The 25,256-nt window shown below is 47.2% G+C and overlaps 1 pseudogene; it reads right to left on the bottom strand.

Annotated features, from left to right (window-relative positions):
- Positions 1-9,382: 9,382 nt before the first annotated feature.
- On the bottom strand, positions 9,383-19,133 carry LOC142295618 (alpha-1,4-N-acetylglucosaminyltransferase-like; annotated as a pseudogene).
- Positions 19,134-25,256: the final 6,123 nt, after the last annotated feature.

Here is a 25,256-nt window from a genome sequence, read left to right as displayed (position 1 = left end):
ACCAGTACTAATATTGCGTTCCCAGACGTGCGTTTCGCCGGTTGCTTCCTCAGAGGGGATAGTAAACACAGCCAAAGGGGCTCCCTCTTATATATCCCAGTAATGACAAGCTATGCCACACATGTGGAATACGTCACTGAGTTCCAGCCGGAAGAACTTAGTCCAGCTCTGACAGAACAGGACGGGCATGTTGTTATAGGAAAGGAAACGCCTCACAGAAAGGAAATGCTCCATCCGCCATTGAGCACGGCCGTTAGTTCCCATGTCAGCCTTAGCGGCGTACCCCATGCCATGCTTAGGCGCATCTCCAGAGCATCTGTTAGGGCCAGGTGGACGGGCAGACCCAGGAGGTGGATCCACTGGGCCGAACTCCTTGATGATGGTAAGGGGTCCGGTAGCTGGAGCACTACAGGTAGCAGGGCAGTCCGTGCACAAGAGTATAATGGAGAAGTCCCTGGGACCACGAAGTCACTGATGGTAGTCCGGGTGACGGAGCTCAGGTTCGGAAGCCGAGATGATGTCAGGCGGAGTCCGGAACCGTTGGAGCGAGATGACGGGTCACCACAGGGATCCGAGATGGTACGGACTGTCAGGATGGCAGATAAGCAGCGTTCGGGGTACGGGATGCGGCAGGACCGGATGGCGAGGCAGGATCGGCTCTAGAAGAGAGATACGTAAGTATGGCAGAGAGACACAAGGAGACCTGACTCCTAGCTTGGGAAACACGAAGATCAGGCCCCGCCCACTTGGACATTAAACCCCTTTATACCCTGTACCTGTGTGCTTCATTTCCTGTCAATGGACGCTGGCCCTTTAAGAAAGGGTCAATGACCGCGCGCGCGCCCTAATGCGCATGCGCGCGGCCCGGGTGCCAGAAGCCAGAGCAGGAAGCTGAGAGGAGGAAGCAGCAGAGCCAGGCTGGGGCTGAGACGCCGACGGGCGCCGGGAGCGGGGACCAGGACGCCTGGGAAGCGCCGGCAATGGATGCTGGAGCGCGGGGAGCGGTGGAGACCGGACTGAGGAACCGGGGAGCAAGGCAGGGGAGCCGGGGAGCGTGACAGGTGAGCCGGGGAGCAGCGCAGGGGACCCGGGGAGCGTGACAGTACCCCCCCCCCACGCCCCCCTCCCCGCAACCGGGACAGGAAGGCACGGATCAGCGGAGTACCCACATTCTCCCGGGGCTCCCAGGACCTATCCTCAGGACCATACCCTGCCCAGTCCACCAGGAAGAACTGTCGACCCCGTACGGTCTTCATGGCCACGATATCCCTTACCGCATAGATGTCGTCATCGGCTATAGGAGGAGGAGCCGAACTGGCAGCAGCGGAGAAGGGACCAAGGACAACCGGCTTGAGCAGGGAGACGTGGAAGGAGTTGGGTATCCTCATCGTGGCCGGGAGCTGGAGCTTGTAGGAGACCTCATTGATTTTGCTGAGGACTTTAAACGGCCCGATGTAGCGAGGACCCAGCTTGTAGGATGGTATCTTCAATCGGACGTACTTGGAAGCAAGCCAGACTAGATCACCAGGAGAGAAACACGGAGGGTCCAGACGTCTCTTGTCTGCATGTCTCTTCATCCGCAGGGTAGCACGCCCAAGGGACGCCTTGACAGAGTCCCAAATGGTTGCAAAGTCACGGGCTACAGCATCAGCAGCAGGGACATCCGAAGAAGGAGATACAGGCAATGGAACGGAGGGCTGAAGTCCGTAAACGACATGAAAGGGAGAGCTGGAGGAGGACTCACTGACGTGGTGGTTATGGGACAACTCAGCCCAAGGAAGAAGCGTGGACCAGTCGTCGTGATGGGCGTTGACGTAGTGTCGTAAGAAGGAGGTCAAGATTTGATTGACCCTTTCCACTTGGCCATTAGACTGAGGATGGTAGGCAGAAGAAAAGTCCAGAGTCACTCCCAGATGTTTGCAGAGAGCCCTCCAGAAGCGGGAGGTGAACTGAGTTCCTCTGTCGGACACGATGTGTGATGGAAAGCCATGCAAGCGGAAGATGTGATGTATATAGGCGTCCGCGAGTTCCTGAGCAGAGGGCAGTCCAGCCATAGGGACGAAATGAGCCATTTTAGAGAACCGGTCCACCACGACCCATATGACTGTGTGTCCGGAGGACAATGGCAAGTCCGTAATAAAGTCCATTGCAATGTGTTGCCACGGAACTGAGGGTATAGGCAGAGGCAGAAGACGGCCATATGGCAGGTGTTTGGGCGTCTTGTTCCTGGCACAAGAGGAGCAGGCAGAGACAAAAGAAGCGACGTCCGTGCGAAGGGATGGCCACCAGTAATGACGTACAATCGCACTCCATGTTCTCTTCTGACCAGCATGACCGGCTGTTTTCGAGGCATGGCCCCAGTGTAACACTTTTTGCCTATCAGTCTCAGAGACAAAGGTCTTCCCGGGCGGTATCTGGGCCAGGGTGACTGGAGCCACCGGAATGATTTTACTAGGACAAATGATGGGTTGGGATGTCTCCTCCTCCTGCTCCATGGGCATGAAAGACCTGGACAAGGCATCAGCGCGTACATTCTTGTCCGCGGGTCGGAAATGGAGCTGGAAATCGAACCTGGCAAAGAACAAGGACCACCTGGCTTGCCGTGGGTTCAGTCGCTGAGCGGACCGCAGGTATTCCAGGTTCTTGTGGTCCGTGTAAATGATTACGGGGTACACTGCTCCTTCCAGAAGGTAGCGCCATTCCTCCAGAGCCAGTTTTACTGCCAATAGTTCCCGGTCACCGATGGTGTAGTTGCGTTCAGGTGCTGAGAAGCTCTTGGAGAAGAAACCGCAAGTCACCATCTTCCCGGAGGAGGACTTCTGCATGAGCACTGCTCCGGCTCCCGAGGAGGAGGCATCCACCTCCAAGGTGAACTGGCGGTTTAACTCCAGACGATGGAGCACAGGAGAGGAGGCAAATGCCCGCTTCAGAGAGCCAAACGCGGCGTCGGCCGCAGGTGACCAGTCCTTTGGATTAGCCTCCTTCTTGGTCAAGGCGGAGAGAGGAGCGGTCAGAGCAGAGAAGTGAGGGATGAACTGGCGGTAGTAGTTGGCGAATCCCAGAAAGCGTTGGATTGCCTTCAGTCCAGAAGGAGGAGGCCAGTTGAGAATGGAGGAGACCTTCTTTGGATCCATCTGCAGTCCGGTATCGGAGATGATGTAACCCAGGAAGGGGAGAGAAGACTGCTCAAAGACGCACTTCTCGTACTTGGCGTACAGACGATTCTCTCTCAGTCTTTGTAGAACCAGCTGCACGTTCTCTCTGTGGGTCTGGAGATCCGGAGAGAAGACAAGGATATCATCCAGATACACCACCACACAGACGTAAAGAAGGTCCCGGAAAACGTCGTTCACTAATTCTTGAAAGACTGCTGGTGCGTTACACAGACCGAAGGGCATCACGCAGTATTCATAGTGCCCATCGCGAGTATTGAACGCGGTCTTCCATTCGTCCCCAGAGCGGATGCGGACCAGGTTGTAGGCACCCCGAAGGTCCAATTTGGTGAACACACGAGCTCCTCTAAGCCGGTAAAACAATTCGGGGATGAGCGGCAGAGGGTACTTGTTTTTCACGGTGATTTGGTTCAATCCCCGGTAGTCTATACATGGGCGTAGGTCGCCCTCTTTCTTCTTCACGAAGAAGAAGCCTGCTCCAGCAGGAGAGGAGGATCTCCGAATGAATCCCCTTGCCAGGCTCTCTGTGATGTAAGTAGACATGGCCCTTGTTTCGGCTGGAGACAATGGATATATCCGTCCTCGAGGTGGTGTTGTTCCCGGGAGCAGGTCGATGGCACAATCGTACGGACGATGTGGCGGAAGTACCTCAGATTCCTTTTTATCAAAGACGTCCGCGAAGTACCAATAGGCCGAGGGCAGTCCTGGTAGGTTCTCTGGAACCGGAGGTCGTCGGATGGGTTGTATGGTCTTCAGACAGTTCTCATGGCACGAAGAGCCCCATCGGGTGATTTCACCAGTGCCCCAGCTGACTGATGGTTCGTGTGTCCGTAACCAGGGAAGTCCCAGCAGGATTTGATGGGACATGTGTGGGAGGACGTAGAGAGCGATGTTCTCGGTGTGCAGGGCACCGATACGCAGTTCGACCGGCCTGGTGATCGAGGAGATGGTGTCAGATAGGGGTCTCCCATCCACAGAGGCAATCACGAGGGGTTTGTCAAGTGGAGTAACAGGCACCTGGTACTTGTCCACCGTGGCCTGCTGGATGAAATTGCCTGCTGCCCCGGAATCGAGGTACGCCTCAGCCGTGAACCGCGTCTCTCCCGTTGTCACTTGCACAGTCCACATAACCGGGTCTGAGAGAGTCCCAGCACCTAGGGTGGCCTCTCCTACCAACCAGTTTCCCGGCCTCTCTGGACAGGAGCGTAGCAGGTGTGTGCCCTCTCCGCAGTAGAAGCAGAGGCCCTTGGCGAGCCGCTCTGCTCGACGTTGTTCAGACTGCCGTACACGGTCGATCTGCATGGGCTCGTGGACGGAGACACCAGATGCCGTTGACTGTAGAACGGCGGGCTTCTGCGGAGGAGAGGAATGCCGTACCGGACGTCTCTCACGGGACACCTCTTTGGATCGCTCCTGAAAGCGAATGTCCACTCGAGTCGCTAGGGTAATCAGGGCATCCAGGGTGGACGGTACGTCACGACCAGCCAGCTCATCTTTAATTCGACCCGAGAGTCCTTCCCAGAAGGCGGCGGTTAGGGCCTCGTTGTTCCAGCCGAGTTCCGAAGCCAAGGTGCGAAAACGGATTGCGTATTGACCCACCGTCAGAGTCCCCTGACGTAACCGGAGAAGGGATGAAGCAGACGCGGAGGCGCGTCCGGGCTCGTCAAAGGTGCCACGAAATGCCTGCAGGAACTCCTGGATGTTCGTGGTCACAGGATCCTCCTTTTCCCACAAGGGGTTCATCCACGCCAGTGCCTCACCCTCTAGATGGGACATGGTGAAGGCGACCTTGGCTTGGTCGGAGGCAAACAAATGCGGCAGCTGCGTGAAATGGAGGGAGCATTGGTTTATGAAACCCCTGCAGGTCTTGGGATCTCCGGCGTACCGGGGTGGTGAGGCCAAACAAAGTCTGGAAGCATCCGAAGAGGCTGCCACGGGGGCTGGAGCCGTGGTTTGGCTAGTGGAAGCCCGAGACGCTGAAGATGTAATTGACGCTTGTAGCGTGTTCAGGCGGGCGTCCACCGAAGTCATGAAGTTCAGCATGCGGGTCTGGGTCTCACGCTGGCGTTGGAGTTCTCCCTGCAAGGCCGCTAGTGCTTCAGCGGGATCCATGGCCTGATCTTACTGTTAGGGCCAGGTGGACGGGCAGACCCAGGAGGTGGATCCACTGGGCCGAACTCCTTGATGATGGTAAGGGGTCCGGTAGCTGGAGCACTACAGGTAGCAGGGCAGTCCATGCACAAGAGTATAATGGAGAAGTCCCTGGGACCACGGAGTCACTGATGGTAGTCCGGGTGACGGAGCTCAGGTTCGGAAGCCGAGATGATGTCAGGCGGAGTCTGGAACCGTTGGAGCGAGATGACGGGTCACCACAGGGATCCAAGATGGTACGGACTGTCAGGATGGCAGATAAGCAGCGTTCGGGGTACGGGATGCGGCAGGACCGGATGGCGAGGCAGGATCGGCTCTAGAAGAGAGATACGTAAGTATGGCAGAGAGACACAAGGAGACCTGACTCCTAGCTTGGGAAACACGAACATCAGGCCCCGCCCACTTGGACATTAAACCCCTTTATACCCTGTACCTGTGTGCTTCATTTCCTGTCAATGGACGCTGGCCCTTTAAGAAAGGGTCAATGACCGCGCGCGCGCCCTAATGCGCATGCGCGCGGCCCGGGTGCCAGAAGCCAGAGCAGGAAGCTGAGAGGAGGAAGCAGCAGAGCCAGGCTGGGGCTGAGACGCCGACGGGCGCCGGGAGCGGGGACCAGGACGCCTGGGAAGCGCCGGCAATGGATGCTGGAGCGCGGGGAGCGGTGGAGACCGGACTGAGGAACCGGGGAGCGAGGCAGGGGAGTCGGGGAGCGTGACAGGTGAGCCGGGGAGCAGCGCAGGGGACCCGGGGAGCGTGACAGCATCCAGTCCAGTAGATGACATAGCCAGAAAGATCGCATCTAGCGTTCGGCAATGCGCCTCATCATGAAGCAGGTTGCCACTACAATAGGAACGCTATCAGTGGTATACCTCCAGACAGTTGCACAAGGCATCCAGCGCCACGGCAACGCGCTTACATTCAGAAGTGCATTGTCAGGACAACAGGGAAGACCAAAGCGGCATACCCCCAACCGACACATCCAGGAGACCATTAGTGCAGATTAGATGGAGAAGAAAAAAAAGTAGGCTGTGTCTGGGGTTTCCAGCAGCGCTATCATGCAACAATATATATTTTTTTATTTTATTGCTATCTCGCTAAGTTACAGACTTGCAGAGTCTGAACTGGCTCCTGGTCCCACAGCAGGGGACCCCCGTGATTAAACCAGAGATCACACTGCCAAGGAAACAGGATGCCAGCCTGAAGATCAAAGCCCATAATAATTTATTTAATTGACAGTGCAGGTCTTGGGGATTAGCTGGTTCTTTGGTACAAACATACTGTACATGACAAATATATCAAAAAGACTGACAAGCACATCCAAGGTGTAAACAGGTGCTAGCTGAAAATACAATGCGTTTAGAGGCAATCTGGCTTCTTCTTTAGGATATAACCATAGTCACTATGGATATCCTGAAGAAGATGGGATATCATCCTTTACTATATCATTTACTATAGTCAGAGGTGATTGGGTAATATGGCAAACAGATGGCCTGGCTATTAAAGAGTGGAGGAGTCTTTATTACTCTTAATTTTGTCTAATATACAAATCATTATACAGAGAAAAGGTTTCCTAACATTTTTTCCTGTAATTGGGAGTAAGATGTGTCCATGCATCTACCCCATGCTGTTTCCATTCCATTTGAGTGCTACTTCCAACCATTTAAGCAATTTTCCTGTCCCCCTAGCCCTCCTGGTAAAGTATTCTGGAAAAATGATTGAGTTTTCCATGACTTAGGAAATTCTGACTGCCAGCCTTATCTTGCCGTACTGACCCAAACCCGTAACCCATCTTTTCCCGCTTCTTAACCTAAAAAAAGACACAAAGACTGCATGACATTGGATGTAAAAGGCCACAGCAGCCCTGTTTTTTATCACCAAAATAAATCAATAACAATTTATTCATGAACATAGTAATAACTCCATAAAACATAACCACCAGCAAAAGAGGGGGGGGTAAGTGAAGAGTCCCGTTGTACAGGATTGCAACACAAGCTCCACCATGTGCCCTCAGCCGCACCACACGGGCTCGAGGACACCCAGCCAAGTGTTGCCCAACTACTGTCCCGCTGGTACTCAGCCCAGCACAGGCACCCACATTAACATGTCCCGCTGTGACCCAGCACAGCATGGACTCACCTTAACCAACTATACCATTGCACCACCACCAGGGGTAACCCTTTCCTGCACTGGGTCCCCCCCCGCTCTTTGTGCAATCCAGTGATTTCAAACACCCCCCTCTTTTCCGCCGACTGCTGCGACAAGGTAAATCCTCTTAGTCTCTCCATGTTGATCTCCAGAAATCTTGAAATAGGGAGGGAGGATGGGACGACTCTGTCCGTCTGCCAGGTAGCGAATGAACCTCCCACCCCGTAACCCAGCCCTATATACTCCCCTACAACTGACCTCCCCCTGACCAATTACAGGGCCCCACAGTCCCTATAACTCCACCTCCCACTTTCCCGCACAAAGTGCCCTACACCTTAATCCCTTGCTATCCCTCAGGCCTAGTATCCCTCCTCAGTCATGTTGCCCTCCCTTGAGCCCCTTCAGGGCAGGTGTCCAAGCTTTCTTTGACTTCCATTATACAAATTACTCAAATTTAGCCTGTCCGAGCGTTCGACGTACTAGAGTATCGAACACGCAAACATTTTAAAAATTAAATATGGTTATGACTTTACTATTTTTCACATGCTTTTTTTGTCTATGTACTCAGTTCTTCTTGTAACTATAAAACATTATTGATGAAATAGAAGTTTATGATGTATTTAAAAGTGAATAATCTGAGAATAGATCGTGGATGCCGGAAAAGTCAGAAATGTAAATATAACAGATAAGATGAATATTTATTTAATAAACGGAGTCATCGTTTCTTATCAATCACTAATCTCAGCATAGCTTTTATTCAAGAACAGAGATAATAATAACACCATAAAAAAAAATCATATAAAGTTTAGTATTAACTTTCCTTTACTTCTGCAGGTAGTTTTTCTTACATGATAAAACTCATGCCTAGGGAGTGAGACTATTTAAAATTCCTTCATACAGTGACTTGTGAAAGTATTTGGCTCCCTTGAATTTTTCAACCTTTTCCCACATTTCAGGCTTCAAACAAAGATAAAAATGTTAATGTTATGGTGAAGAATCAATAACAAATGGGACACAATTGTGAAGTTGAACAAAATATATTGCTTATTTTAAAATTTGTCAAAAAATAAAAAACTGAAAATTGGGGCTTGCAATATTATTGGCCCCTTTAATACTTTGTAGCGCCACCTTTTGCTGCGATTACAGCTGCAAGTCGCTTGGGGTTTGTCTCTATCAGTTTTGCACATCGAGAGACTGAAATTCTTGCCCATTCTTCCTTTGCAAATCGCTTGAGCTGAGTGAGGTTGGATGGAGAGCGTTTGTGAACAGCAGTTTTCAGCTCTTTCCACAGATTCTCGCTTGGATTCAGGTCTGGACTTTGACTTGGCCATTCTAACACCTGAATACGTTTATTTGTGAACCATTCCACTGTAGATTTTGCTTTAGGTTTGGGATCATTGTCTTGTTGGAAGACAAATCTCCGTCCCAGTCTCAGGTCTTTTGCAGACTCCAACAGGTTATCTTCAAGAAGGGTCCTGTATTTGGCTCTATCCATCTTCCCATCAGTTTTAACCATCTTCCCTGTCCCTGCTCAAGAAAAGCAGGCCCAAACCATGATGCTGCCACAACCATGTTTGACAGTGGGGATGGTGTGTTCAGGGTGATGAGCTGTGTTTCTTTTACGCCACACATATCGTTTGGCATTGTGCCCAAATAGTTCGATTTTGTTTTCATCTGACCAGAGCACTTTCTTCCACTCCACATGTTTGGTGTGGGTTTTTTTTTTTAAAGTTTAAAATCAGCAATAAATTTCGTTCAACTTCACAATTGTGTCCCACTTGTGGTTGATTCTTCACCATAACATTAAAATTTTTATCTTTATGTTTGAAGCTCGAAATGTGGGAAAAGGTTGAAAAATTCAAGGGAGCCGAATACTTTCGTAAGGCACTGTAGGTGGAGGGGCAATATTGTTTCTAGAGATGTTCAACCAGAGTGTTGCTTCCAACTAACATTTTCCTTCTTTATTCATAAAATTCCAGAGATGTAGAGCGTAAGAATGGTTAAAGGTTGGCAAATTTTTCCAAACTTCAAAGTATTATTTCCAAGATGGATAGAAAATGGGATAGAAACATTCTGAATGAAAGTAAAAGTACATTTGCGAATTTAGTGTGATCCACAGATGTAAACTGGGGAACACCACAATGCTTGCTTACAACACGTGTGAAAACTCCTGGTCCTTTGTGTCCCCATACTTCTCTTCTATAATTCTGTAGAAAGTTTTCCATAAACTCCAATGTCATATTGTGAAGTGGAGAAAGCCCAAAAACAGCACTGCTGGTAGTTGTGAAGGTTTCTGCAGCTAGAAAATGGTTTTCAGGAATGGGGCGTATTGAAATTACATCAGTGTCCATGTAATTGCCTCCATACTTCTACATCATTGCAAATCTGCAGGCGTCTGATTTAACATGAGTCCAGTAGATTTCTCGTTTGGGGTCAATCTAAAATTAGAAATAAAAATTAAATAAATAATTATAGAATAATATTGACATATTTGGTGGCTGAAATAAGTATTGAACACAACACTAATTTCAGTAAATATATTTCTAAATTTATTATGGCCATACATTTCTCACCAGATGTTGCAAACAACCCATCCAATCCATGCAGGCAAAGATGTCAAAACAAAGATGTCCATAAATTTGGTGATGTGTAATAAATTATTGCACATAACTTATGGATATTTTTGTTTGATTTCTTTGCCTGTGTGGATTGGATGGATTTGTTACCAACATCTGGTGAGAAATTGATGGCAATATCACCTTTAGAAATATATTTATAATACCACCTACTTGGACTTGGAAAGTTAACTATTTAGGTTGGAAATGTTGTGATTGCTAATATCTTTACAACAAAGAGACAAAATTTAAAAAAAAAAAAAACAAAAAAACAAGTCCCCATCATCCACATGAAGCAGACATTGCCCGACAACCTTCTTTACATCTTCCCAAACACCACATTCCCTATCATTCGTATGCAGCTGGCCTTGCCCGGCAACTTATATTCCACATGCACAGTCGATATGTTCCATCTCATCCAACGTAACTGTGTGGTTAATTCCACTTGAGTCCCCATTCCAGAAAATAAATCTCTCTCTCTTTTCCAGAATGGGGAATCGAGCGGAATTAACCACACAGTTTGGCCACCAGGGAACATTTTTACAGCGCACATGGAACAGAAGTTGATAGGTGATGCCATCTGTACTTGGATGATAGGGACTGCGGTGGCCAAGGGCAGTGTCAGGGCAGGAGCAGAATGGGGACTCCAGTATTTACCTTGAGCGCCAGCGGTACTCGATCAAGCACCAAGCATGCTGAGCACCATGATGCTCCATTGAGTACCAAGCAATGCTGAGAACACTTGCTCATAACTAAAATTATATGTACAATACGATACCTTAATTTCCCACGGGATCAATACAGTGAATCACAGCAGCACAACTTAAAGAATAACATGAATTACTTAATTGACAAGACAGTAGAGTTGACAGAAGAACATTATACATTAGATTAGGACACACACAGCGGGAAAACTGAAGAGTACAAGAAATAAAGTAGTAAACATTCACCTTGATGATTTAACCTCATAACGACGGCCGTACGACTTAAAGCGGCGGCAAAACAGGGTACTTATTCTGTTCCGCCGCTTTAAAGCGTCGGGCCGAAAAAAGCCTGTAGCGCCCCCCCAGCGACCGAAAATCTCGGGAGTTTCAACTACCGGGGGTAGCTGAGACCCCCCAGATTATGAATCGGGGTGTTTTTTTGGACCCCGATAATGTGATCGTGGGTATACACCGTAAACGGACGATCACATAAAAAAAAAAGAAATGGCCGGTAAAACTGATTTCTTTTTCATCTGACGTGATAAAACATGTCAGATGAGAAAGAAATATAAACCCCTAGTGCCCCCAAAGCCCCCGGTACCGGAGAGTCCCCTCCCACCCTTACCCCCCCTCCGGAACAGTCAAATAGGCGCCGAAGCGCACAGAAAACTGCCGCCGCCGGCTCTGCATTCATTTCCCTCCGATCTGAAATGATCAAACATTTCAGATCGGAGGGAAATGTCCTCCCCCTGAGCCCTCCTCCGGTACACCGGAGCCCTCTGGTCCCCCGGAGCCCCCTCCGGTTCTCCAGAGCGCTCCCCCTTCCCCCATCCGGAGCATGCAAGATGGCGGCGCGCAGCGCACAGTAGCGCGCGGCCGCATTCATCCTGCTCTTTCTGCCGCATGTGACACGTCATATGCGACAGAAAAGTTGTCCCCAGGTACCGCCAGGTCTCCCGCCATCACCCCCCCGTCAACCCCCGGTCTTCCCCGTTACCTGGCTTCTGCTCCGTCCCCGCGATCACTCCGCCTCCTTCTGGAAAGCTGGCGGCGCATGTGCAGACAGCGGCTGTCAGCTGGATCCTTGCAAGCAGGGGCGCTGACCTCGCTGCTGCACTGTGGACTGGGGGAGAGTGAGTGCAGTAGTCTGCAGCCACACTCCTCACATGGAGAGCTTGCTGTTCTAGAAAATGGGGGGTACATTCTGTGAGCGTGCCCCTCATATTCTGGAATGAGGTTACTGCAGGTCACTCTACCCTAGGTTGGACCGGGGCAGTGTGAGTGCAGTATTCTCAGATTACTGCACCCACACTGCTCATGGAGAGCTTGCTCTTCCAGAAAATGGGGGATACGTTCCCTGAACGTGCCCCCCATATTCTAGAAGGTCCAGAGTCGTCGAGGGACCTCCAAAATGGATTACAGCGACCGGAATTTGTTTATTTTCAATAAATTGGTGAAAGAGGGAATGTTTCGGGGAGTTTTTTTTTTCCAAATACATTTTTTTTTTGTCTTTATTTTTTTCTATTACTGACTGGGTTAGTGATGTCAGGTATCTGTTTAGATGCCGTGACATCACTAACCCCAGGCCTTGATGCCAGGTGACATTACAGCTGGTATCAACCCCATATATTACCCCGTTTGCCATCGCACCAGGGCGCGGGATGAGCTGGGGCGAAGCCCCAGGATTGGCGCAACTAATGGATGCGCAACTTCTGGGGCGGCTGCGGCTTGCTATTTTTAGGCTGGGAAGGGTCCAATAACCATGGCTCTTGCCACCCTGAGAATACCAGATCCCAGCTGTCCGCTTCACCTTGGCTGGTGATCTAATTTGGGGGGACCCGACGTTTTTTTTAAAAAAAAAAAGAAACAAACAAACGCCTGGGGAGCCCTCCAAATTGATCACCAGCCACGGTGAAGCTGTCAGCTATGGTTTTCAGGCTAAAGCTGTCTGCTTTACCCTAGCTGGCTATCAAAAATAGGGGGGACCCCACGTCGTTTATTTTAATTATTAATTTTTTGGGGGGCTAAATACAAGGCTAGGCACCCTTTAGTGCCACATGAAAGGCACTAAAGGGCTTCAGCTTAGAATATGCAGGGGGTGGGACGTTATTTTTCTTTGACATCTATCCATTCATCCATTGTAGCATTTTAGGCTGTGTGCCATGATCAGGGTTTGCGGCGTTTTGGGCGCAGTGTTTTCCCTGCGTCCATAACGCTGCGTTGTACAGTAGAAGCACAGTGGAAGGATTTTTAGAAATCCTATGCCCACTGTGCTTCTTTTCTCCACAGCATACACTGACCTGTGGCGCAGCTTCCCGAGCCTCAGCATGTCAATTTATGCTGCGGAGACAAGAGTGTTCTCTGCGGGTAGCATAGAGCTCCACAGCAGCCTGAACCCAAATCGTGGGCATGGGCAGCTGCGTTCTCCCGTGGACAACACTCACATCTCTGCAGGAAGGCTGACACTGTGTACTAGACGCTGTGTCGCTGGATCATGGCCACATAGCCTAAAAGTGAAAAATTTGTTGCTACAGCAACATTTTTGTGAAGTACCTGTGGATTCAAAATGCTTACTATACTCCAAAATGGGGTCACTTGTGGGGGGTTTCTGCTGTATAGGTACCCAAGGGGCCCTGCAAATGTGACATGGTGCCCGAAATTTATTTCAACTTTTCCAGAATTCAAATGGTGCTCCTTCCATTCCAAGCCCTCCCATTTATACAAACAGAGGTTTTTGGCCACATGTGGGGTATCCCTGTGCTCATAAGACATTGGATAACAACCTGTTGGGTCCACGGTTTGTTGTTGCCTCTTGAAAAAGGAAGAAATATGACGCTAAAGCAACATTTTTGTCAAAAAAAAATGAAAATTTTCAATATGGCAACCTAAGCTTATCAAATTCTGTGAAGTACTCTTGGATTCAAACTGCTCACTATACACCTAGATAAAAGCCTTGAGGTTTCTTGTTTCCAGAATGTGGTCACTTGTGGGGGACCGCCACTGTTTAGGCACCTTAGGGGCTTTCCAAATGCAACATAGCGTCCGCTAATGATTTCAGCCAATTGTGCAGTCAAATGGCGCTCCTTCCTTTCCGAGCCCTGCTGTGCACCCAAACAGTTGATTTTCATCGCACATAAGGTATCAGCATACTCAGGAGAAATTGCACAATAAATTTTATGCTGATTTGTTTCCTTTTACACTTGTAAAAAAAAAAAAAGCTACCTGGTTGAAATAACAATTTTGTGGTAAAAATGTATTTTTTTATTTTCACAGCTCAACATTATAAACTTCTGTGAAGCACCTGGGGGTTCAGGGTACTCACCAAACATCTAGATAAATTCCTTGTGGGGTCTATATTCCAAAATGTGGCCACATGTTGAGGAGCTTCACTGTATAGGCACTTCAGGGGCTCTCCAAATGCAACATGGCGTCCGCTATTGATTCCAGCCAATTTTGCTGTCAAATGGCACTCCTTCCCTTCCGAGCCCCGCCGTGTACCCAAACAGTTGATTTCCACCACATATAAGGTATCGCCAAACTCAGGAGAAATTGCACAATAAATTTCATGGTGATTTTTTTCCTGTTACCCTTGTGAAAAAATAAGCTACCTGGTTGAAATAACAATTTTGTGGTAAAATTTTATTTTGTTATTTTCATGGCTCAACGTTATAAAATTCTGTGAAGCACCTGGGGGTTCAGGGTACTCATCAAAAATCTAGATAAATTCCTTGAGGGGCCTAGTTTCCAAAATGGGGTCACTTGTGTGGGGTTTCTGCTTTTTAGGTACCTTAGGGGACCTCCAAATGCGACATGGTGCCCGCAATCTTTTTCAGCCAAATTTCCTTTCCAAAATTCAAATATTGTTCCTTCCGTTCCAAGCCCTCCCATTTGTCCAAACAAAGGTTTCAGACCACATGTGAGGTATCACCGCACTCATAAAAAAGTGGGTAACAAACCTTGAGGTCAAATTTTTGGAATTACCTCTTGAAAAAGTGAGAAAATTGATGCTAAAGCAACATTTTTGAGAAAATTATTAAAATTTTCAATATGACAACGTAACGTTAACAAAATCTGTGAAGTACCTATGGATCCAAAATGCTCACTATACCCCTAGATAGAAGCCTTGAGGGGCCTAGTTTCCAAAATTGCATCACTTGTGAGGGGTTTCTTCTGTTTAGGTACCTTAGCGGACCTGTAAATGCAACATGGTGCCTGCAATCTATTTCAGCCAAATTTGCTTTCCAAAATTCAAATAGTGCTCCTTCTGTTCCGAGCGCTCCCATTTGTCCAAACAGAGGTTTCTGACCACATGTGTGGTATCGGCGCGCTCATAAGAAAGTGGGGTACAAGTTTTGGGGTCCATTTTTTTGTGTTATTTCTTCTAAAAGTGAATACATTTGGGTTAGAGCAACATTTTTAGGTAAAATTTAATTTTTGCTTTTTTTCATTCCACATTGCTTTTGTTCATGTGAAGCACCTAAAGGGTTAATAAACTTCTTGAATGTGGTTTTGAGTACTTTGGGCGGTGCAGTTTTTATAATGGTGTCACTTTTGGGTATTTTATGTCATCTAGGCCTATCGAAGTCACTTCAAATGTGATGTGGTCCCTGAAAAAATGGTTTTGTAAATTTTGATGTAAAAATGAGAAATAGCTGATAAATTTTGAACTCTTCTAACTTCCTACCAAAAAAAATATTTGTTTCCAAAATTGCACTGATGTAACGTGGACAAGTGGGAAATGTTATTTATTAACTATTTTGTGTCACAGAAATCTCTGGTTTAACGGTATAAAAATTAAAAAGTTGAAAATTGCTAAATTTTCAAAATGTTTGCCAAAATTCAATTCTTTTTATAAATAAACGCAAAAAATATTGTCCTAAATTTGGTACTAACATGAAGTCCAATATGTGCCGAAAAAATAATCTCAGAATCACTTGGATTCGTTGAAGCGTTCCAGAGTTATAACCTCATGAAGTGACACTGGTCAGAATTGCAAAATTTGGTCTGGTCATTAAGGTGAAAATTTCCTATATTTTTCCTTCTTACACCTCAGAAGGAAGGATTAGCCGGTTACTGAAGGTGTTCTTCTGTCTCATGAATAGCTCTTATAATGGATGTGCATTATTATTCATAAATCGCCATACACTTTTTCAGAGTTCTTCTCTCCACTACCTCCTTAAAAGAGCCAAGATTGCAGCCAACAGCAGAGCTTGCCTTCTTGATAAGCTTATTCAGCTTATTAGCATCAGAGACCCGCACACTACTACCCCAGCATATGAGTGCAAAAAAGATGGCACTTGCCACTACAGACTGGTAGAATATTTCTAACATTTAGCTGCACACATTAAAAGACCTCAGTTTCTTTAGGAAATACAGTTTGCTCATCCCCTTCTTGTAGACCCTCTCTGAGTGGCATCTCCAGTCCAGTTTGCTATCCAGGTGGACCCCCAAATATTTGTAACTCTCCACCTGCTCCACCTCCTGACCAGCAATAGTGATCGGTAAACATTTCATCTTTCTCCTGCTATAGTTGGCCACCAACTCCTTAGTTTTCTTAACATTTAGTTGTAGATAGTTACCATGGCACCAATCCACAAAATTCAACACCACCGTTCTATATTCCTCATCACCCTGGTCCCCCCTAATACATCCAACTACCACGGAGTCATCCGAGAATTTTTGAAGGTGGCAAAAATCAGATTTATTCCAAAAGTCTGATGTATACAGTGTGAATAGAAAGGGCGCTAGCACCGTTCCCTGAGGGGCACCTACACTGCTCAATAATCTGCTAGACACAACTGCTCCCATCTGTACAAACTGTGACTGATCTGATAGGTAGTCAGTTATCCAATTTCTCATCCCCTCCTCCACCTTCATATCAGTCATCTTTTTGTGTAGTAAGAGTGGCTGTAGGGTGTTAAATGCACTCGAGAAATCAAAGAACATCGCTCGCACAGTGGTTCCGTCATTCTTTAAAAATGAATGTACGGTATATAACAGAAAGAATAGCATCGTCCACCCCCTATCTATGCCGGTAAGCAAACATGTATATGATATTTGGCTTAAAAAAAAAAATCAATCACGGATGAGTTAAAAATTTTTTTACTGACAGTGCAAAAAAGTGCCCTATTTTTATGTACGGTGTTGGAATTTCTGGATGAATGGCAACCCAGGTAGTAGTGAGTCCATACATAGTTTTTCATTGTACAGTGTGGGGAAACTGCAGCATAACTGTTAAAATAAGTGGGATCAACTACATTTTCGGGCACAACCCAATGCAAGTAATTACCAGTATGCAGGGAAAGTCAATGAATTAAATTTTGCGCAATCCCAACGATCTCAACATGATTGGAAATTTTCGATGTTGAGGCTAAAAATTATCGAATCTGCCAAGACTCAAATTTGCAAAACCAAATCCCACTAATTTCACAGAAAAATATGATTTGCTGTGAAATTATTTGATCCAAATTAAATGTTACTTAATATGCTTTGGCATCTCTTCAGACTCTAGAGCAGCATTCCCCTACTACAGTTCTCAGGAGCCAGCAACAGGGAATGTTTTCAGGATTTCCTTAGCATTGCACAAGTGTTCAAATCATTGCCTGTGGAGGAGATTAAATTATCACCAGTACCATACTAAAAAAAACAAATCCTGAAAACATGCACTGCTGAGAACTGGAGTTGAAGAACACTGCTCTAGAGCACAGTAAACGTAAGATGAAAAAAAACATAACATAATGCTCACATCACTTCTGGCAAGAACCCTCACCACCATAAATGGGTTGTCCGGTCTAAATCCACAAGTCTGCAGTAAGTCTATATACTCTATATTGTGCGCTGTGAGGAGTCAATGGTGTCAAACCTAAAATTGGCGATTATGTGACTGCACATATACAATATCCATACTCCCAGCAAGAATCTGACGAGATGGGCATGACTCACTGAATACACTTGCAGTGAGTGAGGTTGCATCCATCTATTCTAAATATGGTGTAAAGTATGCATATTGCAGACTTGGGGCCATGTGACCGCAGTTCTCATCACGGACATTAGCAAATCCTTGCAGTGCACAGTTTGTGTGAAGTAAGGGTTCACTAGTCTGAAGTCACAAAAAGTGATACATAAAATGGCTACAGACTTGTGGGTTTAAACTGGACATCCCCCTTAATTTGACATTTTGTCCTCAACACTTTTTTCATCTTCTCCCGTCGTACACATCTTCTTTGGACTCCTTACATCAGGTTGGGGCTCCCAGCTTGACTGACCCTCATACCTCACTGATAACAGTGCCATCACTTATGTGCTACACATTGTAACATCATGTCATTGTGACATGAGCTATGACGACCCAGTGCGAAGGGATGTGAGTGGACTTAGCCAAACCGGAAGTCATAATCTGGATTTAAGAGACTGAAGAAGATGCACATGATGGGAAAAGGAGAAAATAACAGGCACATCGGAGGTAGAACAGGTGACTGGGGAGGTATTTTTAACTGTTTGCCTAGACATTTACAGCTTTTTGTAAATTTGCGCCTCTCAAGTTAAGGTCTAAATTATCATAAAGAAGTGACATATTCTATTCTTTAAATTTAAGCCCATATTTGACTACTGCCTAATAGAATCCACAAAGCTCTGCTAGAGCCATCATACGAAATTACCATTACCCTATGTGGATCCAACCAGTAACTATGCAATGGGGTTTAATATGGTCCATTTTGATGTCAACCTTTTAAACTGGAGATGCACTCACACACTTCTACCTGTGAATTATGTTGACGTGTGACAGTGACCTTCAAAAGAGCCTCTAACCCAAATGTAAACTCAGCCTAATGAATGCAAAAATGTAGATCGCTTGTTTGGTTTTCATTGTCTTTCAAAATTGGTGTATAATAAAGTAGAAACATAAATTAATTTCTGGGTATTTAAATAATTTTTACAAATAAATAGGAACATTTATCAAACTGCATTTATGGCATAAGAGACACTTTGGAAAATTAGAGTAAAACGTCACTGGAAGATAAGAAATTTTTACTTTTTCCTTATATGAATTTTGTTAAATGCTCTCCTTTATTTTGTATATAACAGTTCTTAACGTCTGATACCAAGCAAGAAATGGTGTCTCAGCAAATAATTCTTCTAATCTTAGAGGGAAAAAGTAGATGTTCTTATAAGTTGAGAGTATTGGATAGCGTTCTCAAGCTTTCTTCTCATCATCCTCAGTGATTCTGTCTCCTACTCATTTCATGAAGAAGATCACCGGTCTGTCCGGATACACTCGAGCCGCTGATACAATTGAGCACAAAACCAAGGATGGTTCATCCATTCTGTCTGTGGTTTCCACAAAGAAGATACTGTTTCCTTGTTGAAGAATATCCCTTATAAATACAGTCATAATTATATATTTTGTTAATATTGTAGCTGGTAGCATTATCTGCTCTCGAAGAGGGAAATATCACACTTTTGTGAATTAAGGAGATTAGGATACATATGCCTTTCTGTTTGATGGTGTGTCTGGTAAAAAAAGATTAGCATTGCTATAAAAAAAACACAATATTCTCAGTCGTTTCAACATGGCTGTGATGTCCTATGACATCTGTACAGGAAGAAAAAGCAACATAATTAGGCACAGTTGGAGTGGATCAATATTTTGTAAAAGGATCTTTGATAACAAAGTTTTGAGACTATGGTACATAAAAGGTCCACTAAAGCCAATATCTAATAGAGGTGACTTTGGAAACCATTGTTTGCCACCAGGGTCTATTTCATAAAAAGCACCAAAAATCAGCCTTAGAAAGATCATGAATATTGTGGGAATAATATCATAAAGTGGACTCTTATCATAAGAGAAAGTCCCACCACCCACTATTCATAAAGATTAAACGGATAAACTGATCCATAGAAGCATGAAAACCAATTCACAAAAAGGATCAGGAGACAAAAGCATATATATAATGAATCTTTATTGAGAAAAATATATACATTTAAAAAGAGATGGGTGTAATGACAGAGAAGGTGCACTAGATGGCATACCAAACCAGCAGAAAGTAATGCATGTGCTAGATTGTTTGAAAGCCCATGTAACAAACCTCATAAAATAGAAGGTAAATCACAGAAAACTCTGTCAAGATATGACAGGATATATACCAGGTGCATCAGCAACATGAAGTGCATAAATGAGGTGAGAAAGTCATGGCTAACGAAAATATAACATTTACTTACAAGCTGGAATGGCGCTAAGTCCCATCCGACGCGCGTTTCAGCAATAGCCTTCGTCAGGGGCCTATTTCATGTAGGTTGAATCACAAATAACCTATTATGTGTCCCGTTCAATGACTCATAGCATTTGTGCACCCACATCACCATTTGCCTTATTACCAGGATCACCAGGAACCAATCTGTTAGGCAAGAAACAGAAGGAGACACTAAATCAGGTTACTAATGGAGCACAATTGCCAAATATAAAAGGCTGGGCTAGCAGCGCGAAGACAGATGTAGCTTTGACAAGAGACTTTTGGTTTTAGGATGTAGCAGCAAGGACTGAAAAGCTATAATTCCTGTCTATATACCCCTAATCCAAACCTATTCCTCTTCCAACAGCTATCCCCACACATGCAGCAAACAGCAGTAATAAGGAATAGAATAGACGTAGCCCTGACAAGGGACTTTCGGGATTAGCTTGTAGCAACCAAAACTGTAAAGGCTGGAGATGAGCGAACCGGTCGTGGTTCGGCTCGAGTTCGGTTCGCCGAACGGAGGTCTCGTCGAGTTCGGTTCGGCGAACCGCTCGAACCGCATAGGAAACAATGGGAGGCAATCACAAACACATAAAAACACCTAGAAAACACCCTCAAAGGTGTCCAAAAGGTGACAAACAACTCACAACACAACACAAACACATGGGAAAGTGACAAGAACAAATTCTCATGCAAAAACAAAACAGCGTTACGAGGAAAAAGAGGATGAGACACAGATATAGGCATGGCATGCCCTTCTAAAATCATCTAAAACACTGCAAGGAGTCTCCCTTTTTTTCTAAAACTTGGGCCACACAGACACCAACCCCTTCAGTGGCAGCACTTGGGCCCCAGTTGTACACTTCACAGGTAGATTTGCATCAAGCACATTCAAAAATACGCCATCGTTAACTGTCCCCAGGATGACACCGGGGCAGGTAGCAAAGTCTTTACTGATCCCAGATCTGTTCATCTTGGCTCCTTTTTAAAAACACAGCAAGCAAGGGTTACTCCAAGCGGAGTCTCCCTTTTTTCCAAAAATTAGGCCACACAGACACCCACCGCTTCAGTGGCAGCACTTGTGCCCCAGTTGTACACTTCACAGGTAGATTTGCATCAAGCACATTCAAAAATACGCCATACTTAACCGTTCCCAGGATTGCACCGGGGTAGGTAGCAAAGCCTTTGCTGAACCATGACTTGTTCATCTTGGCTCCTTTTTAAAAACACTGCAAGCAAGGGTTACTCCTTGCGGAGTCTCCCTTTTTTCCAAAAATTGGGCCACACAGACACCCACCCCTTCAGTGGCAGCACTTGTGCCCCAGTTGTACACTTCACAGGTAGATTTAAATTAAGCACATTCAAAAATACGCCATCCTTAACCGTTCCCAGGATTGCACCAGGGTAGGTAGCAAAGCCTTTGCTGAACCATGACTTGTTCATCTTGGCTCCTTTTTAAAAACACTGCAAGCAAAAGTTACTCCAAGCGGAGTCTCCCTTTTTTCCAAAAATTGGGCCACACATACACACCCACCCCTTCAGTGGCAACACTTGTGCCCCAGTTGTACACTTCACAGGTAGATTTGCATCAAGCACATTCAAAAATATGCCATCCTTAACCGTCCCCAGGATTGCACCGGGGTAGGTAGCAAAGTCTTTACTGATCCTAGATCTGTTCATCTTGGCTCCTTTTTAAAAACACAGCAAGCAAGGGTTACTCCAAGCGGAGTCTCCCTTTTCTTTTCCAAAAATTGGGCCACACAGATACCCACCCCTTCAGTGGCAGCACTTGTGGCCCAGTTGTACACTTCACAGGTAGATTTGCATCAAGCACATTCAAAATACACAAGCATTTACTCTCCCCAGGATGACACAGGGGTAGTAAATTCCTTGTGGATCCATGACTTGTTCATTTTGATGAACGTTAGTCTGTCCACATTGTCACTGGACAGACGCGTGCGCTTATCTGTCAGCACACACCCAGCAGCACTGAAGACACGTTCAGAGACAACGCTGGTGTCGTGGGCGGCGGGGCGCTGCGCTCGCTAACGCTCGGGTCCGGCGCTGCTGCAGCTGCTGCTCGGTGGCTTGAGCGGTGGGCCGGATCCGGGGACTCGAGCGGCGCTCCTCGTCCGTGAGTGAAAAGGGGGTTGGGTTGTTTTGGGGATTTGGTCCGTGATGCCACCCACGGGTTGTGGTGAAGATGGGCACCACTGCTGCTGGTGACGGGGATCCCGGGAGCAATGGTAGGGAGCAGCTGGGATGTCGTTTTCCCCCTCCGTGGGTAGGGGTTGGTGGTCCCGGGGCCTGGTGGTGTGACAGGGAGGCAGGGTAGGTGAGGTGCAGGGTTGCAGGGATAGCGTGGCACGGTGCCGGATGGCACGGGTGTACTCACTCAGCAAGAGATGCACAAAATCTCCGGTAAACCAAACGGCTGAATGGACGGGTCCCACAGCCGGCTGCAGTGTCTCTCCCTGGACAGGTGATGGCAGCTGTCTTTCCCTGCACCTTTGTGTACTATTTTGACTACGATGGGTCCCCAACGGTAGTCCGCTCCCCGGTGTATGGATGTCGGAGGAGCCCGTTTGCCCGCAGGTGCTGGCCCTTGGGTCTCTAGCCTTTGGCGGTAGCTGTATACCCTCACGGTGCGGACGATTGCCTTATAACGGGTCTTTTGTTGTTAGGAAACCCCTGGGGTTCCTGTCACACTCGGATTTGACTGTTGATGGCGAATCCAAGCCTAGTCGGGGTCCGATGGCCCTGCCTGTGTGTGCTGGCTTCACTTCGCTCCCCGCCCGACCCCGGTCCTACGGTTCCGCATTGATCTACCACTCCTGCATATGGCCACCACCATCTGCCAAACTTGTTGTCAATGCCTGGGCCACAAACCCAGACACTCTCCACTTTACTCCTCTCATTTCTAAACTGCTCCTTTTTCCGCCTTCAGGCCTGTGAACTGCTTGGTGGGTGGGGCCAACTGCTTGGCTCCGCCCCACCTGGTGTGGACATCAGACCCTGGAGGGAGGCAACAAGGGTTTTGTGTTTGGCTAATGTAACTGTCTAGTGGGGGTGGGGGTGTGTGGGTGTTACCTGTGACGACCTGGCTAGTCCAGGGCGCCACACTGGCAGCTGGACACGACAAGATCTCCAAGGCGTAAGTGGAGAGCTCTGGCCATTTTTCAAGATTTGAAGCCCAAAATGAGCAAGGCTCCAGTTGCAAAGTCATGGCATCGATGTTCATTTGGAAATACTCCTGTATCATCCTCTCCAGCCGTTGACTATGTGTCAGACTTGTTGTCTCTGGTGGCCTTGCAAAGGATGGTCTAAAAAAAGTATGAAAAGATTCAATAAAATTGCTGTTACCAGCACCAGATACGGTGCTGCTGGTACGGTTAGACTGTTGAAGATGACGAGACCGTCCCATGTTTATCGAGTTACAACTGGGAGATTCACTCCGTGCACCACAGGTGTTTTGTGGAAAAGCAGAGTTAAGATCGAGTAACAGCTTTTGCTGATACTCCTGCATACGTGCGTCCCTTTCTATAGCTGGAATTATGTCACAAAATTTGGACTTGTACCGGGGATCTAATAGTGTGGCAAGCCAGTAGTCATCATCACTTCTAATTTTGACAATACGAGGGTCATGTTGGAGGTAGTGCAGCAAGAAGGCGCTCATATGTCTGACGCAGCCATGCAGACCAAGTCCACGCTGTGTTTGTGGCATAGAGGTGCTAACCGTTCTTTCTTCCTCTGACATCTCCCCCCAACCTCTTTCAACAGAAATTTGACCAAGGTCTCCCTCATCCGCTGAGTCTTCCATGTCCATGGACAGTTCGTCCTCCATTTCTTCATGTTCTCCTGCACCTTCCTCAACATTTCGCCTGCTACCATGTGCTCTTAGTGATCCCTGTCCCCCATGGTCCCATGCCTGCCGCCTTGGTGATGATGAACGTCTGAACCTTGGTGATGTTGTTGTCTCTTGCGCATATGAATCCTCCTGTAGTTCCTCCCCTTCCTGTTGTCCCACCCCCTGAGTCCGAATAGTGTTTAGCGTGTGCTCCAGCATGTAAATGACTGGAATTGTCATGCTGATAATGGCATTGTCAGCGCTAAACATATTCGTCGCCATGTCGAAACTGTGCAGAAGGGTGCATAGGTCCTTGATCTGAGACCACTCCATCAGGGTGATCTGCCCCACCTCTGCATCTCGTTGGCCCAGGCTATACGTCATGACAAATTGCACCAGGGCTCGGCGGTGCTGCCACAGTCGCTGTAACATGTGGAGAGTCGAATTCCAGCGTGTCAGCACATCGCATTTCAGGCGATAAACCGGCAGGCCGAAAGACTTCTGGAGCGATGCAAGTCGCTCAGCTGCGGTGGTTGAACGGCGGAAGTGAGCAGACAGTTTTCGTGCCCTGTTCAGAAGGCCATCTAGGCCGGGATAGTGTGTTAAAAATTGCTGGACAACAAGGTTCAACACGTGAGCCATACAAGGCACGTGTGTCACCTTACCCAGGCGACGGGCCGCACCCAGGTTTGCAGCAGTCGCACACGGCCTTACCAGGCTGCAGGTTGAGTGGAGACAACCATTTACCAAACTCAGTCTCCAGAGCTGCCCACAACTCAGCCTCTGTGTGACTCTTAGTTCCAAGACATTTCAAGATAAAGACCGCCTGATGCCGTTGCGCTCTGCTGCCAGCATAGTAATGAGGGGTGCATGATTCCTTCTGCGCAGTTACAACGCTGGTGCCCTGACCAGGCAGGCTTGGGGCGGAGGTGGAGGACCCAGACGAGGTAGACGGCAAGACTTGTGCAGCAGACCCTTCACCATCTATCACCATAGTTACCCAGTGCCCAGTCAGCGACATGTAATGTTCCTGTCCATGCTTACTGGTCCAAGTATCGGTGGTGAAATGCACCTGTTCACACACAGAGTTTCTCAAGGAAGGGGTGATGTTGTGTGCGACATGCTGGTGTAGCGCAGGCACACCTTTCTTAGAGAAGTAGTGGCGACTGGGCATCTGGTACTGGGGCACAGCGACAGACATAAGGTCTCTAAAATCCTGTGTGTCCACCAGGCGGAAAGGCAGCATTTCGGTAGCCAAGAGCTTACAGAGGGATAAAGTCAACCTCTTAGCTTTGTCATGGGTTGCAGGAAATGGCCTTTTATTTGTCCACATCTGAGGGACAGAGATCTGGCTGCTGTGTGGAGATGGTGGTGAGTAGGGTGTCCCT

Source organism: Anomaloglossus baeobatrachus, chromosome 3 (assembly GCF_048569485.1).
Source record: "Anomaloglossus baeobatrachus isolate aAnoBae1 chromosome 3, aAnoBae1.hap1, whole genome shotgun sequence".
NCBI lineage: Eukaryota > Metazoa > Chordata > Amphibia > Anura > Aromobatidae > Anomaloglossus > Anomaloglossus baeobatrachus.
The sequence above is the reverse complement of the archived record's forward strand: the minus strand, read 5'-3'. Positions and strand labels throughout refer to the sequence as shown.